The 17,884-nt window shown below is 43.2% G+C and overlaps 1 protein-coding gene across 2 annotated transcripts in view; it reads right to left on the bottom strand.

Moving 5' to 3' along the window:
* ZHX3 (zinc fingers and homeoboxes 3) overlaps positions 1 to 12,966 on the bottom strand; it is a 109,172-nt gene extending 96,206 nt beyond the window's left edge. For both annotated transcript variants that reach the window (XM_069496401.1, XM_069496402.1), the window contains exon 1: positions 12,808 to 12,966. The gene's annotated coding sequence lies outside the window, so the exon portion shown is untranslated. The remainder of the gene's footprint in view (positions 1 to 12,807) is intronic.
* Positions 12,967 to 17,884: the final 4,918 nt, after the last annotated feature.

The following is a 17,884-nucleotide window of genomic DNA, read 5'->3' as shown; positions in this document are numbered from 1 at the left end:
ACGCTCATGATTAAGTTTTAACTTCCCCCTCCTGACTGGTGCTACCACCGCACAAGGCTGGTTGGCGAGAGTTTATGGGGGTCGAGGACGCCAGTCTGTTACCAGCTTTTGACAATGATACACTGTATTTCTGTTTAAAGGGGAATTTGTGAATAGTTGCACAGTTTAACAGTATTTTTGAATTGTATCTACTTAACAGCCCAACCTGTCAAACATGACCAAGAGAATGCTGAAGGAAGAAAACAGATTGTTACATGAGGATTGGGAATTGCAGTATTATCTTGTTTCTGCTAAAGATAAGATGATTTGCTTGCTTTGTGATACTGCATTATCAACATTAAAGAAATTCAATGCTCATCAGTATTATAACACTCATAAGGACCACAAATACTTTAAAGTAGAGAGAGAGGCACAAAAGGCTGAATGCAGAAATTAAAAGGTGAAAAGCAAAAGCCAAGGGAATTCTTTCAAGCAGTAATAAGACCTGCAAATAATGCTACTGAAGTAACTTACAAAGTAGTTTATATACTCGGGGGGCGGGGGGAAGGGAAGTGATTGAGTGATGTAGGAATTGTGAAAGAATGAACTGTCGAAGTTGTAGAATGCTTAGACCCAGATAATGTTTCAAAGTACAAACAATTGCCTCTTTTGAGGAGAACTATAGCTGATTGGCAGCATAAATTAGCCTTCAACTTAATAGAACAACTTCATGCAATACTTCAAAAGGAAAATATATATTATTCCATTGTCTTGGATGAATCAACTGATACTACTGACTTGGCGCAGGTTTTATACTTCATTCCGGTCATAACAGAAGATTTTCTTTGCTACATAGAGTTACTTGCTTTGGGCACTTTCGTGAACAGAACATGGGGAATAGATATCTTCAACAACTTTTTAGATAAGTGTCATGAAGTTGGACAGAATTTGGTAAATTTAGTGAGTGTATGTACAGATGGTGCACCTTCCATGACAAGAAAACATGAAAGATTTATTGCATAGGTCTAAAAAGTGTTAACATATCCTGATGCTCTCATTTCTTTTCATTGTATCCTGCGTGTGAAAAATCTCTGTTCTAAAGCTACGAAGTGATACTTTGCAACAAGTTATAAGTACTGTTAACTATAATATATTCATGCAAATGTAACTTGGCAACATGCTAAAGTTGAACGATGAGGTATTCAGCATGGATTTTCTGTATCATTCTAAAGTGCATTGGCTAACACTGGGACAGGTGTCAGCCAAAATTTTATCTCTGCAAGAACAAATAGTTAAGTTCTATGAAGAACAGAATCAGCAATGTGAATTACTGAAAGAAGATTTCTATAGGAATGCAGCATTTCTGTGTGATATCATGTCAAATCAAAATGACTTGAATATTTCTCTGCAAGGTAAAATTAAATCTATATATGATACGTAGCAAAAAATCCAAGCATTTCCAAAACAGCTATCTTTTTTCAAAACACTTCTTCAAAAGGAAATTTCAGATGAACATTTTCCCCAGTTACCAAAGGTCATTGATGAGCAGGATGATATATGTGAATCATCTGAAGAATATGCAGCTGTCATAGACCTATTAGAGAATACAATGAAAGGTTCACTGACTTTGAGAATCATGACATCACACTCAAATTAGCATTTCAGCCTCACCAAGTTGATATCACCAAGGCACCTAAAGAACTACAGATGGAATTGATTGAACTGTCAGTAGATGACATTTTAAAGTTATTGTTTGATGCTAAGAAAGATCCAATTAAAATATGGAAAAATGCAGAATACCCACACCTTTGGCAAAATGCCCCAAAAATGCTTTCTTCCTTTTCAAACACTTATTGCTGCAAATCTGCATTCCTCCTACCTAACCCAAATCAAGATGCCCCTACAGTCACAAATGACTAATAGCCATCTAGATCAACTGAAACTGCAGACCTCCATGCTGCAACCAAATATTCAAATGCTTTCCAACAAAAAGCAGATACAGCAAACTCATTAAAGGTTAGTTAACTTCAAAACTAACAAATAGTTCTCATTTTTGAAATTAGTAAGTACACAGTAGTTAGATTTTTACAAAATAATGTACATTTTTAAGTATAGCTAATTGAAATTTCTTGAATGTAGCTTTATTTATTTTTTTTTTTTATTTGTTTTTTTGAGACAGAGTCTCACTCTGTTGCCCGGGCTAGAGTGCTGTGGCATCAGCCTAGCTCACAGCAACCTCAAACTCCTGGGCTCAAGTGATCCTCCTGCCTCAGCCTCCCGAGTAGCTGGGACTACAGGCATGCGCCACCATGCCCAGCTAACTTTTTCTATATATTTTTAGTTGTCCAGTTAATTTCTTTCTTTTTTTTTTTTTTTTTTTTTTTTTTAGTAGAGACAGGGTCTCACTCTTGCTCAGGCTGGTCTCGAACTCCTGAGCTCAAATGACCCGCTCACCTTGGCCTCCCAGAGTGCTAGGATTACAGGCATGTACCACCGCGCCTGGCCTAGAATGTAGCTTTATTAATGTGGTCTTCCAAGATGAAAAGGTTCCCTACCCCTGAAACTGACCTTTTCAAAGCTCTTTCTATGTAGTCTCATTTAAGTATTATAAAAATCTTATAAACCAAGGCAAATTCTTTTTATTACAGTTGACAGAAAATAGAGGCAAATGTCTAAGGCTATGTAATTGATAAAAGGCAAAAGTAGGACTAGACCCCAGGCCTTTCTGTTCCTAAGCCTATGTCATTCTATAAAGCTATGATGGCTTCCTGGCCATGGGTCCACCAGACTGTGAATGCCATGAAAAACCACGTCTGATTTGCTCTCCATTGGTGACTAGCATAGTACCTGATACATAGTAAGCATACAAAATGCATATTATTTGGTGAATTACTGAATTCATTTTCTCAGAGTGGCTTTAGTCACCTGCATGGTAAAAAGGGGCATATGGCATTGCCAAATATCTTGGCTTCTTAAACGCTATTTGCATTATCAGGAATAAACAAAAAGGAAATACTATCTTTTCTAAACCATGTATGTTGATTCTCAAGGAGATCAGAATTTTGGGCCAGGGCCCCATTTCAGCACAAAAGATAGCAAGTAGTGTGTTTTTCAGCTTCCTGGAAAAATCAAAGGGGCAGGTGAAAGAGTGAAAATGGATTCTCAACATGGGAACAGAAAAACTGAATGCAAGGTTTCAGGCATAACAACGACCACTTGCAAGGCTGGCACAGTGGTCCAGCTATAGCTAACCTACCATGGCAAGAAATGAGTTTGCCAAAGGAGTGAGGACTCACCCAGAGGGACACACATCAGTCAAAGAGAATACTATCCGTGGTAGGAAGATGTAGCTTTGAGGCAGGCCAAGCCCAGGAACCAGGCATGCAGAGGCCTGGAGCAGGAAGAGCCAGCCTGGACATGGCTTCAGAGCCTTTCCGTAAAACCCTCTGTGCTGAGGCACAACAGAAAAAGGAAGAATGAGGAGCAAGGATCTCTTGCCCACATCCCCAACCACCCCTGGGAAAGATACTCAGAAATGATTTAGTGAGTATTCAACAGTCCTGCTAACCTGGCAGAGTATTCCTTTCCCATGAAGTCCTCACTAACCTCACTTGGAGCTCCATCTTCCCTCTATTCCTAAACCATATATCCAAACATATACATTCCCTATCATTGTGGTTTTCTGTTTACCACCACACCACTATATTTCCAATTCTCTTAAATAACCACTATGATCTCAAGATCATTTTTAGCTATTCTTCTATAAAAGCTCTTCTCCACCATACATTCCTTAATGACTCATACATTGATTACCGAAACAAGTTATCCAAAATAATTAAGGAATGAGGCATTGTGAATGAATGGATAGCAGAAGGCTAACTAATTAAGCACCAAAATGTTGCTGCAGTCTTGCTAAAATGATGCCTTAGTAAACAGGAAATATCAACCATAATTTAACAGTTCAAAATTTTATCCAAACTTCAAGGTCAAGTCTGAATACAAACACCTCCTTAAAGCATCCCTAATCCCCTCTTGCTACCTCCACCAAGCACCAGAAACAACCTCTCTTTCATCTGTGGTCCTACAACATTTTGATTATACCTCCTTTGCAGCATATAGCATCATCTGCTTGAGGTTAGAGATCTAACTAAATATGCACCTTGTCTAACTTTTAAGAAGTTCCTTGAGGGCAAGGACTTTCTTTGTTAACCCCAGGTGCCTAGTTCACAGCAGGAATACAAACACTTCACAAAGAGCACCACAATACAGCAGAGCCTTCAGGGGGTCCTGAGCTCTATAGGGAGGAAAAATGTGATATTGTAGAACCTGTTACTATCATCAAAACATTCATTGGCTTTGTTCAGTATTCCTCAGCTTTAAAAGAATATGTTTTTCTAAAAGGAAAAAATACTCTGAATTCCGATTTTTCTTGAAAATGGAATCATTTTTTAAAATCTCAACTTGCAAACTGGTTGAGTTGGCATTGCTAATCCTCCATTGCCACATTTTCTAGGCCTCACAATGTATTACACATTCTACTAGCTCACTGAGGAGAGGAGACAGCAAGGGAAGGATGTGGTAGGTGGCTGGAATGCACCCGAGAGGCTACCTCATTCTCCAGTTTGAAAGTCAAGCGTCTCCATCCAAGGGGAAATAAGAAATGGAACACATGATAGAGTAAACCAAGTTTTAGGTTCAAGGTCCATAGCAACCACTTTAAAAGTGCTGACAACATTCTTTTCCCAAAGCTTTAATGCTTAGGTATGACAAACCAGGTGATAGGTATGGTTTTAAGTGTTCCAAACACTGCAACTGAAACCCAAAATCTCCATACTAGCAATAGGGGATTCTAAGTGGTCAGCAAAGAACAGCTAACTTCTGAGTTCCCTCCCCAGCAGCTATTCTTTTGCAGGATTCCTCATCCCTGTCATTCATACAAAGGAAAGAATTTTCTTCGTGAAAATAGGGAGAATGGGGCAGTAGGGCTTCCCGTATCATATTAATTATCTAATCATATAGACAGCCCCTTGGGGATAACAACTGCTCTTGTTTTTGGCTTGTCATTGAGTAAAACTTGTTTTTAAACCAGTATCTTCAGAGACAGAATTGTGCTACATAAGTTAAGTTTATGAATAGCTAAAGTACTAAAACATGCTAGTTTACGATGGAAAGCTTTCTAAATTCCATGACTTCCTTCTTAGCCTTTCTGAACAAACCAAACCCTAATAACGTTACCTATTCCTGTTGAACAGGATAACAATTATGATTAATATATTCAGAGGCCATTGAGGCAAGTAGGGCTGTTTTCCTATATAATAAATGTCCCCAAACAGCTATACTCTGAATATTTTGTAGAGCGTTCCTGATTCTGTTGTTACCTGCTGTCCCTCCTTGCTGGTGTCAGTGTCTTTCCTCTAATGGAGCTTTCTCTTAGTTTACTGCTTGTTATGTCAGACGGACCCGGAAAGCTAAGCTCTCAGGGTCACAGGTGAAGGCTCGCTCCCACCAGCCTCACCTCCTTCAGACCCAGGCAGCAGGCTTCCAGAGCCCATGTTCTTAACCACTACAGCTGCAATTCCCAAGCTTGCCTAATTATAAAGAATTACGAAGTGCAAGTGGGGGCGGGGTGGAGGGTGCAGTTAAAACACACATTCTCAGTCTCTTCTCCTAGAGATTGTAGTTAAGTGGGCCTGGGATAGAGCATGGAATCTGTATTTTTAACACATACGCTCAAGATGATTTTCATGAACAAGTTTAGAAACACAATACTACATGCCACTAGTGCTGCCCTCTTGAATTAGGATTCCTTCAGAAGAATAATGAACTGGGCCAAGGCCAACGCCTTCCAAAGAGACCTTACAACCAATAAATCTTCCAGATCACCGCTTTTCTATCTCCTTCAGGCAAAATCCCTTGAACCTCTGAGATTCCTGCAGGCTGGTCGGAACACCTCTTCTCAATGTTGGGACCTCTGACCCCAACCTCATTTGCTGAAGATTTGGCCCACCTTCTCCAACTCCAAATTCCTGCCATCTTTCTGATGGCTTCTCTGACCACACTGATAACCCAAACAACTCCCTAGCCTCTCAGTTATTTGACCTCCTTGACTTCAGCCATGTTTACTAGGTTCCCTTCATTTCAGCCATTCGTATCTGTGGCAAAACACAGGCGCCTGTCATGCCCAGCAATTAAGTCCTCCCACTCTGAAATCTTCCACTCACGTGTCCCTCTCTGACCACATCCTCCTATTACTCCATCACTCCAACATAATCATTCCTTGACTTCAACACCACCTCTGGTCCTTTTTAACTCCCCATCTAGCCTAGACACCTTTACCTATCATGTTAATCACTCCCTGGTCAATACCCCATTTCTCTGTTCTACTTACTCTCCTTCTGCCATTTATCCCAGCAAATCCCAAACCTGACTTAATCCAACTATATGCTTTCTTTGCTCCTAAAGCCAGACAGCTGAATGCTACTAGTGCCCTAATTAATCCGTGGTCTTCTATCTCAGTGGAGCCTTGCATATTGCTTAGAGATCATTCCTCCTCTTCCTGACCTCAATTGTATGTCAAACCTCCCTGTTTTTCCTCTGACCTCTTCCCATTTATTCTTAGCAGACAACCTCACCTCTATTTCACAGAGATGATGGATGTCACCAGATTGGCACTGGCTCATAAGCCATCCCACCAAAAAATATAACCATGCCCAGATATTCCATCAGGGGACTGCCAAGCCCATCATGTCTGAACTGGGCCTACTGTTCACTTGATTATTTGAAGTAAGCTCCCTGATGGTAAGCATTGCTGAAATAAACAGTATGCTGGTGAGTATCTTTCTAGCGGTAAGTCTCTTGAAAGATCTCTCTACCCTGAGAATCCTTCTAAAGATGGGGAAGAGTTTTAATGAAGAAAAAAAGAAACCTATCTTACCTCACAAGCTTAAATCCAAACATCAAGTTGCCATACATCAACAGAATTATTACAAATCCCAAGCCAGTCAATTGTCCAATGATTGAAAGAATGTCATTCACTCTTACCCAAACTCTAATTTTTTTTTTTTTTTTTTTTTGAGACAGAGTCTCACTCCGTTGCCCTGTGTGAGTGCAGTGGCATCATCTTAGCTCACAGCAACCTCAAACTCCTGGGCTTAAGCAAACCTCCTGCCTCAGCCTCCCATGTAGCTGGGACTACAGGCACATGCCACAACGCCCAGCTAATTTTTCTATTTTTAGTAGAGATGGGGTCTTGCTCTTGCTCAGGTAGGTCTCGAACTCCTGAGCTCAAGCTATCCTCCCACCTCGGCCTCCCAGAGTGCTAGGATTACAGGCATGAACCACCGCAAGCCAGTGTTGATGGGGCTACGAGTCTTTTCCTGAGTTTTTTTTTTTTCCCCTCCTTGTAGTAATAATAGCTAACAGTGATTGGTTTTTGTGCATAATTCTGCTCCTCACAAGACCCTATGAGACAAGAAATATTATTTTTCTCCATTTTCAGCTGAAAAAACAGACTTAGGCATGTTAAGTAATTTTCCCAAGGGCTTACAGCTAGAGAAATGCAAAGGTAAAATTAAAACACAGAGCCTAAAAGCAAACTAATCTATATGTTTTGGCATAATGGTTATTAACAGAAACTTCCTGGGCGAATGTTACACCCTAACCCAAATGTTCTTATTTTTTATGCTCCCATATATGCTTAGAAACACAAATATGAGAAACCTTCAAATATTATAGTATATTTTGTATTCATTCATTCCTATATTCATATTAGGAGGAATACGAATATTGACCTTTCCTCAACAAGGAAGGAAGGTCTAAAGTCAAATCATGCAGATTAAATCCTAAATCTACCACTTTCTTAGCTGTGTAACTTCAAAAATTACTTAACTCCTCTAAGCTCAGTTTTCTCAACTAAAATATATAATTAGTAATGCAATTATCATCATCACCATACTGGGTTCTCCCACAGATTTGGAGATAATATATGAATGCATATAGCAGTGGACCTGGTACATAATAAGTCCCCCCAAAATTAAAAAGTTAGCTGTTACAGTAACTATTATTTAAAATGTTTTGAGGCCCTGCACCTACTGGTTTCTAGACAGAGCACTGGGTGCCAGGGCTGTACCATAAACAGGACAAGGCTGTCACTGCCCTCATAGATCTTGTAGTCTATTGGGGAAGTATTTAATAAAGAAGGAAACAAACGTAGAAATGAAGTACTTTGAATTTTGGTGAAGTGTCAAACAATAAATGCACATGTACTGAGACAGAGGACAATGGGAAGGAAGCTACTATGGAAGGGGTGACCGGCAAAGGCTCCTCTAAGGAGGAGGCATTTTGGCTGAGACTGGATGTTTGAGAAGGATTTTTATGTGAGACAAGTCAGGGGAAGAGTGCTGGGCAGAGGGAAGGGTCTGTACAAAAGAGGAGGAGAATGTGGCGTGTTTGAGGAACTGATAGTGCTCAACCTGACAAGCATGGCAAGCAAGGAGCCCCACACCTCAAAGTGTGGATGTGAGTCTAAGTGCAGTGGAAGCTGCTAAGCAAGGGAGTGGCAAGCTCTGGTTTACTTTTTAGTAGGATCACTCTGGCTGCTGTGGGGGGAATGTGCTAGAAGGCAAGAGTGGAAGCTGGGAGACTAGCTAGGAGGCAGGGGCAGTCATCCAGCTGAGAGAGAGAGAGGGTGGCTGGATTCAGAATATGGAGGGAAGGAAGGATTTGAGATATTCTGGAGGCCAGGCTGACAGGCCATGCTGAAGGAACAGATGTCGGGTGGGGAAACAGGAAGGGTCAAGGACAACTTTCAGGTTGTCCTGAACCACGAGTAGACAGCAATAACACTGACACAAGGCTGGAGGGGAGAGAAAGGAGGAGGCAGAAATGAGGAATACAAATTTGGAAGTTTGAGAGGGGATTGAGAGATCAGTTTTGAACATGGGAAGTTTGAGATCACTGTGAGGCAGCAAGGAGAGCTAGCAGGAAGGCGGTAGCCGAAAATGCGAATCTGGAACCAGAGAGAGGGTGGGAGCCCTGACGGAGGGAGTCATCTGCATCCAGAGGGTATTAAAGTCCTGGGAATGGATGAGATCATGTAGAGAGAGAACATGATGAAGAAGGAAGGTAGCAGAGCCAGAAAAGAAATAATAAGAAATCAGGTTGGTAATCCAAAACTGAACATGGCAATGTAGCCCACAGAAAAACACATAGAACTGCCCCAAATACATGCTCAATAAATACCTGTAGAACAAATAAAAATTCTTTACACATTCTTAACATATTCTTCTAGGCCTTAAAACTTTTTTTTCCATTTAGGATTCCTCCCCACTCCGCACCCCCAAGTCCTTGTATATTTGGAGCATAAGAAAAACAAAAGTTTTTGAAGGTCTCTGGACTGTGTTCGACAGGATCTTTTGCTTAAGAGCAAAAAGCAAGTCTTTTTTCAAAAACTCACTAAAATTAAAAGTAGCCTACCTAAAGTTCAAACCTTTAAAAAGCTTATACTCACATATTAGCCTCTCTGTAAAAATTCTTTCACAATTTTTCCCATCCTCATAAATGAAAATGCAATTATATGTTTTACTGTAGATGTTGTTTCATCCTGAAAGATGAAACTGGTACTTTCAAACAGTTCAAGAGTCACGTGAGAGATGCAAAAATGCTCAAAAGGCCAAGGATTTGTTTTTAAATGTTTTTTCAAAAACCCAAAAACTGGCCGGGCACAGTGGCTCACGCCTGTAATACTAGCACTCTGGGAGGCCAAGGTGGGAGGATCATCTGAGGTCAGAAGTTCAAGACGAGCCTGAGCAAGAGCGAGACCCTGACTTTACCAAAAATAGAAAAATTAGCCAGGTGTGGTGGCGCATGCCTGTAGTCCCAGCTACACGAGAGACCGAGGCAGGAGGATCGCTGGAGCCTAGGAGTTTGAGATTGCAGTGAGCTATGATGATGCCACTGTGCTCTAGCCAGGGAGACAGACAGAGCAAGACTGTCTCTCAAAAACAAAAAATCTTAAGTATACTTGCTAGACCATCCAAAAACAGATAAGCAGGGAAATGAAAAGGATAGAATTGCCAGGAAAATAAGTAAATAAAACAGCTATTCTCCAAAAGAAAACATATTAAAGCTGTGATGATATCTCTGGGTATCTGTTGACACCAAAAAACCCACTGTGCTCTTGAGGCTTATACTAAGAATGACCAAATTGAAATCATAACTGTAAACATAACTGGGACACTTTATACTTTTCAGAGATTTCCAATGTGACACAAGAAATAATAGCACATAAGAAGGAAAGCCAGCAACATTTGCCAAAAATGTTCCTTCCCTCAATTGTTCAAGTTAAATCAAGACTGTAATTCTTTTTAAGATCGTAAGTCTCACTTTTGTAATATTCTTCTTCTCAGATATGGAAGAGAAAGGAATATCCTGACTTTTCAGAGGTTGTTATTCCACCCCGTGATATAGCTGTATAAAAGACTAGAAGGCTACCAGCAAGGTCATATGAATAAATGGACAATGGGCATTCATTCGTTGGTTCATTCCTTCAACAAATATTAAGTAGCTATAATGGGGCCAGGTGTGGTTCTGAGCCCTAAGAATACATCAATGAAAAAAGTCTCACTCTTCTGGGCTTATGTGGGAAAGAGAGAGAGACAATAAACAAACAAATAAATATACATTACCAAGTGTTGGTAAGTAATGCAGGGTAAGGAGGACAGGGAAAGCCTGTCAGGGAAAGCCTGACAACGCTACCTTTGAGCAGAGACACCTGAAGGAGTAAGGAAGTCAGTCATTACAATGTTCAAAGACCAGAGTTCTAGGCAGAGGGAACAGCAAATGCAAAGGCACTGAGGCCAGAGTGTGCCTGACGTCTTTAAGGAATAGCAAAGAGATTTGTCTGGCAAGGCTGGAAGTGAGGAACGGGGATAGCCTGCTAGACCACAGCAATAACTTCAGATTTTACTTTAAGATGAGAAGCTGTTGGAGGGCTCTCGGCAGAGGACTGACATGACTTCTGACTGACTTCATTAAAGGATCACGAAAGGAACACAAATTCCCACTCATAAAACCAAGACATCTCTCTCACAGTCTAGTTATATGTGAAAGAAAACAGCATAGAATAGAAGTCTTATAGTAGGGTAGCATTTTTGTAAGAAAAAATACATATACATGAGAACAAAAGACTAAAAGGATCAATACCAAATTGTGGTTTACTATGGATTGTAGAATTAAGGGTTTTTTTTTTCCTTATGCTTTTGTTTTTCAAGCTTTCTGCCTTAAACATAAATTACTTTTGCAATTTTTAATGTTATCTTAAAAAAGAAAAAACACTCCACCCTGAGACTTCTCTAGTCTGAAATCTTACTTCAACATGGGGGAAAAAACCCAAAAACAAAAACAACATGGGGAACATTTTTTCCAAAAATTACCACACTTCCCATGCAATGTTTGCCTGTCATGAACCACTGCACAAATCATGCTCCGCTCAATTGTATCAAGGTCACAAAACCAACTTGGTTAATATGTTTATCATTACATAGTAGCTCTGTCCTCTACAGCAACTTTGATACCATCTTTCCAAGGCAGCAACAGAAGGGCCCTTTTCATTCATTTTCTAAGTCTCTTTGATACTACTTTGCCGCTTCTGGATTTTTCCACTGTATGTCTCTTAGAAACAAATTAAGCCCGAGTAAGTTGTTCCAGCTAATGAAGTGCGCTTTTGGCTCTTTCTCCATGGTTGAGAATTATCCAGCAAAACACCAATTGTTTTAGGACTCATTTTCTCTTAGTTTTGAAATATTGCAATTCTAAGTTACCACAAATAAAGAACATCAAGATGACAACGTACAAAAACATGTATAAATGGAAACTACCGTAATCCTTTTTTAAATTGAGGACACGGGGACGCCTCATGAATAAACATTTGGGATATCTAGATAAATATATACTATGTGTTCACATAGATAAAAACAGAAAGGAGTGTATGCCCTCCCGCCTCACTCCCGCCTCCCCAACCCGCATAACAGCTTCTCACAGGGCACAAGCCCAGGGCAATCACTGCTCAGAAATGCAAACCATGCAACTCAAAATGACTCAAGCTCTCAAACACTTTCCACCTAAGCCCCATCCCATCCACTCCCCAGTCACTTCCAACAGGCTTCTCTGAATGAAAATCCCCAAATGGGCAGGATTAACAAGCCCCAGACTCCTCTCACACGCCATTCCAGGGCACCTGGGAACCCGGACGGAGCCCACGTGCAGTGTTTTCGGGAGGGCAAACAAGGGTTCCAGGATTCAGGATGCTGCTGTACCCCGAGTGGCTCGAGTCCGGCTCAGCCGCCTTCCCTGGCCGAGCTGACGCTCTTTACACCAGAGGCATGGGCTGCCACACCAGCAGCGTGCGACGGGCCGCGGAGTGCAAGCGAGCGGGGGCACACGCACCCTCACACGGGCAGGGGCCTGCGCGGACGCCCCTCGCCCCTCCGCCACCCACCCCTGCTCGCTTCGCAACTGTGCGGCCCGCGGGGCTGCACCGACCCGGGGACCCCAGGACGCCCGAGCCCCGAGCCGGGGGGTGATGACAGATGGGCGGAAGGCGGGGCTCCGGGGGGAAGGGGCGGAGCCTCCCAGCATGGGGGTGAAGGCGGCTGACAGAAAGACCGGGACAGCGGCGGGAGGGGGCTGACGGGGACTCGGGCCGGGGGCCAGGCGTGGCGGGAAGGAGCTCGCGCGCACACAGGGGCTGACAGGCAGAGAGACACACAGACACCGGAGACTGACAGCCGCGGGGGCACGCGGGGCCGGCGGGCCGCGGCGGGCGCTCACCTGGCAGCGGCGGCGGTGGCAGCGCCCGCGGCCGGGCCGCTCTCCCCGCGCTGCGGGCCTCCCTCCCGGCGGCCGGGCGGCGCAGGCCCCGCGGAGGCGGCGGCGGAGACGCCGGAGCCGCGGACTGCTGAGCGGCGGGGACGCAGCTGCACCAACCGACTCCGGGCCGCTCGGCTCGGCCGGGCTCGGCCGCGCTCGGAGGCGCTCGACTCGGCTCGGCCCCGCTCGGCTTGGCTGGGGGCGTGGCCCGCGGCCCCCCGCCCAGGTCGCCTCCGGCGCCCGCGGGGCGGGGCTTTGGAGCGGGCGCGAGCCCCCTGACGTCGCGGGGAGCAGTGCTTGCCCCGGGCGCATGCGCGGGCGGCCGCTCCGCTGTTCGCTGCGTGGAGCTGCCGGAGACCGGGAGGGGGGACCGGGGGCGGATACTGCAGCCCCTAGAGGTTCCTGGCTTTTGTACTCCATATCCTGGCCCTTCTAAAGGACCACCTACGGAAGGCCACACCAGGTTACACTTTCAAACGGACACGTAGGCCGGGCAGGGACTCCCCGCCTCCAGTGTTTCCCAACGAGCAGCGCCTGACAGTGGGTCTGTCTTTTACCCCACCAAGGTTTCACTGCAGTTTTTAATATCCTCGTGTTTCTTAAAAATAATAACCGAAACAGACTTCTGACTACGGCTTTCTTGACATATAAGACTTCGGGTACTTGAGCCTTCAAGCATCAGAGAGCCTCTCTCGGGTCCTGTAATGCAGTCCTTTCTTCGTAGCTATTGTGTAACCTGTAACACCTAGGATGGGTCTGGGCCCTTTTCTGAATTCTTGTCACGCGTTCCAAGCACCTTTTTTGTTATGGAAACCAAGTTTGTAGCAAATATGCTCAGAAAGTGGCCCCCACCCTTAGAATCCAGTGATTAATGAACTGCAAGAGCGCTGCAGTCTGACACACCTGAGTGGGAATCCCAGATCTGCATTAATCTGGCGGATTAACAATTGGCTGAGTGACTTTGGATTTGTTAATCTCTCATCCACAAAAGGGCAATGACATATTAGTAACTAAGCCAATAGGATGATTAAAAGGATTAAATGACAACACATATAAAGGTTTCTGCACAGTGCCTGGTGTTCAGTAAATAAGGCTGACTTTATCTTCAGGTTGCATTAGAACCTTCAGATTCTGAAAACCAACGAAAATCCGCGTGTGAGCAAGATGTCAAATTTAACACGTTCACAAACACTCGAACTTACCCCTTGCCCCTTAGGATAGTTTTCCCTTCCTCCGTTAATGTCAACTCCATCCTTGTGGTAACTCAGGTCAAACCCCTGCGGTCATCTTTGAGCCCTCTTTTCCAATCTTATCCCACGTGCAATCCCGTAGCAAAGCCTGTCAGCTCTACCGTTAACATATGCTCTTCTGGCTGGGCGTGGCGGCCCACACCTGTGATCCTAGCACTCCAGGAGGCCCAGGTGAGAGGATCGCTTAAGCTCTCAGGAGTTTGAGACCAGTCTGAGCAAGAGCGAGACCCTCTTTCTACTAAAAATAGAAAAATTAGCCCTGCTTGGTGGCAGGTGCCTGTAGTTACAGCTACTTGGGAGGCTGAGGCAGGAGGATTGCTTGAGCCCAGGAGTTTGAGGTTGCAGTGAGCTACAATGACATCACTGCATTCTAGCCAGGGTGACAGAGCAGGACTCGGTCTCAAAAGAAAAAAAACAAAAACAAAAAACACCCTCTTCTCTTTCCTGCTCTCTTTCCTGGAATATTACAATAGCCTCCTACCTGTTCTCCCTCATTCCACGCTGCTTTCATAGAGCCCGTTCTCAACACGGCAGCCAGAGGGATTTTGTTGAAACCTAAGTCAAACATGTTTTTCCTCTCCTCTAAAGCCTCCAATGGTTTCCCAACTCACTCAGAGTAAAAACCCAAATGTTTTTCTGAGGGACTCCAAGATCCATCCTATGTGATCTTCCCTCCTTCCACTTAGCCTCCCCTACCTCTCTGAGTCTCCTTCCACTCTACCCGCTCACCCCATTCCAGCCACACTAGCCGCCTTCTTGCTCCTGGAACATGGAGGCTCACATCTACCTCAGGACCTGTGCACTTGGTGTTTCTTCCTCCAGATATCAGATTTGCCTCCACTCCAAATTTCTGTCCAAAAATCACCTCCCTGGAAAGACTTTCCCAGACCACTCTACTGAAATATCAAGTTCCAACCCCCATTACTCTATCCCTTCATCCTCCTTTACTGTTCTTCCTAACCTTTATAACCTAAATATCATTTGTAATGTCCCTGAGGGCAGGAACTTTGTTTTGCTCATCTGCAGCATCTGAAACATGGGCTATGTCCAGGAATTCAAAACGTATTTCTTGAATGAATGAGAATGTATATAGAATATATTGCTTCAATTTAACTTCATTTATTCAATAAACTTTTCTGAGCATCTATTTTAATCCAGGCACTGTGAGATCCAGAGACAAACAAAATATTCTCCCAACCCCTAAGGAACTCAGTATTTCAGAGGAGACAGACATGTAAAGAAATACCTCTGGAAGAAAATATGTAACACTAGATGGATGTGCCAACTGCCTTGGGAAGCACAGAGAATAGCATAATTAATGGTGTACAGGTGGGTGTGGAAAGTCTTCCCAGAAGAGGTGACATTGGGGATGGGCCTGAAGAGTTGATGAGACAGGGACCCCAGGCAGAAGAAACAGCAAACAGCATGCAGTTAATGCCAGGGGTTGGAAGGTATGTCACAAATGTTTACCCAAGGAGACAAATTATTTTCCTTTAAAAAATTAAGTTAAATCCCAGTGCAGTGGCTTATGCCTGCCATCCCAGTGACTTGGAAGGCTGAGGCAGGAGGATCATTTGAGGCCTGGAGTTCAAGACTAGCCTGGGTAACATACCAAGACTCTGTCTCAAAAAAAATTTTTTCTTTAATTTGCCAGGCATGGTGGTGTGCAACTGTAATCCCAGCTACTTGGAAGGCCAAGGCAGGATGATCACTTGAGCCCAGGAGTTTGAGCCTGTAGTGAGCTATAATAATGCCACTGTACTCCAGCCTGGGTGGCAGAGCAAGACCCCATCACAAACAAACAAACAAAAACACCAAGTTTTTTAAATTAAGCAGATCTGCTTAAGTTAAGCAGATTGCAGGTGATCCCTATAATAATGTCACCTGCACTCACTCATATCCTGATGAGCTTTCTCTCTTTTTTTTTTCTTTTATTAATTGGTAGTATGTGCTTCTGTCCTACAGACATTTTCAGGTTATTACAGATGCATTTACTGAGCTAGAAGACCTTGTCCTTGTTCCTTGTCAGGAAGTTATATCTGTGCTTTTCTGCCTCCCTAACTATCGATTTATATAAGCAATATCCTAAGTGAACGTTCAGCTGTACCTTCTTTAGCCTCCTTTCCTAGAGCACAGGTCCCACACTAGCCTCTGCTTCCCTGATGAGCTTTCTCAAGCAAGAAAGAAATGGCCAGAAGTAAAGTGGATGCAATACAATTACAACCTGACCTCTATTTTATTGGAATGGTCTACACCTGTGAATTCTTTGCGTCTGGATCCAGAAGCAAAGAACACATATCAGTTAGGAGTTTGCTGGCTGCAAGTACAAGTAATCCATCAGGCCAATTTAAGGAAAATAAAAGAGGACAAGGGGACTTAATCTTGAGGCTTTTGGGGGTGAGGGAGGATCTCTCAGAGGCCAAGGGTAAGAACCCAGCTGGGCATTTGGATGAGTTGGAAGTAGAGCACAGGGGAGTCAGTGGAACTCTTCAGCAAATTTGTTTTCTCTGCTTCCAAGTAGTACATTGGGAAATGTGTCTATCAACCACTCCCAAGTATATGATGCAATCCCAACTACCCAGAGAAACAGTTAAACTCCCTAATCATTCCAATTCCAAAATCCAATAGAAAAGGCTCTAATTAACCAAACTTCAATCAGGTGACCTCATCCACCAAAACAATCATGGTTACAGGTCATGAAGTTCACTAGGAACCCACCTCTGTAGATCAAAAAATGGTCAATTACCAAAAAAACGAAAATTGTTTCTAGTTGAGGAGATACCTTAAAAGAAGTCCCCCACAGGTGGGGGCATGGTAGCTCACGCCTATAATCTCAGCACTTTGGGAGGCCAAGGCAGGAGGATTGCTTGAGGCTGGAAGTTTGAGACCAGCCCAGGCAACATAGGGAGATCCCATATCTTAAAAAAGGAGACGAAGTCCCCTACAGAACCATTGGTTCCACTTAGTGGCAAAATACCTGGGAGACATTTGATAATGACATAGGAAATAATTATTGAGTTGCTGAGTTCTGCACAGTAGGGGCACCCATTTTAGGTGGCAATCAAAACAGAAAGTTGTTCTTTTTCCAAGGAAAAAAGTGGACAAAAACTGGGGTGGTCTCCATAAGTCCTCTGTAGGCATACGTTGTACTTTCTCATGGTTTGGATTTGTGAATGGCCGTGTGACTTTCTTTGATCAATAATGTGTGAGTAGAGGTATAGTCATGCATGGCTTAACAACAGGGACATGTTCTGAGAAATGCATCATCAGGTGATTGCATCATTATGCTAACATCACAGAGTGTACTTACACAAACCTGGATGGTATAACCTCCTACCATCTAGGATATGTGGTATATAGCCTATTGCTCCTAGGCAATAAGCCTATGCAGCATGTTACAGTACTGAATACTGTAGGCAATTGTAACATAATGGTATTTGTGTATCTAAACATATCTAAACATAGAAAAGATACAATAAAAATAAGACATAAAAGATAAAAAATGGTACACCTGTATGGGGCAGTTACCATGGTTGGAATCTGCAGAACTGGAAGTTGCTCTGGGTGAGTCAGTGAGTGGTGAGTGAATGTGAAGGCCTAGGACATTGCTGTACACTACTGTAGACTTTGTAAACACTGTACACATAGGCTGCACTAAATTTATTTTAAAATGTTTTTCTTTCTGCAACAATAAATTAACCTTAGCTTACTATAAGCTTTTTACATTATACACTTTTTAATTTTTTTAACTTTTTGACTCTTGTAATAACATTTATTGTAAAACACAG

This window comes from Eulemur rufifrons, chromosome 20 (genome assembly GCF_041146395.1).
Source record: "Eulemur rufifrons isolate Redbay chromosome 20, OSU_ERuf_1, whole genome shotgun sequence".
NCBI lineage: Eukaryota > Metazoa > Chordata > Mammalia > Primates > Lemuridae > Eulemur > Eulemur rufifrons.
This window is presented reverse-complemented; position numbering and strand designations above follow the sequence as displayed.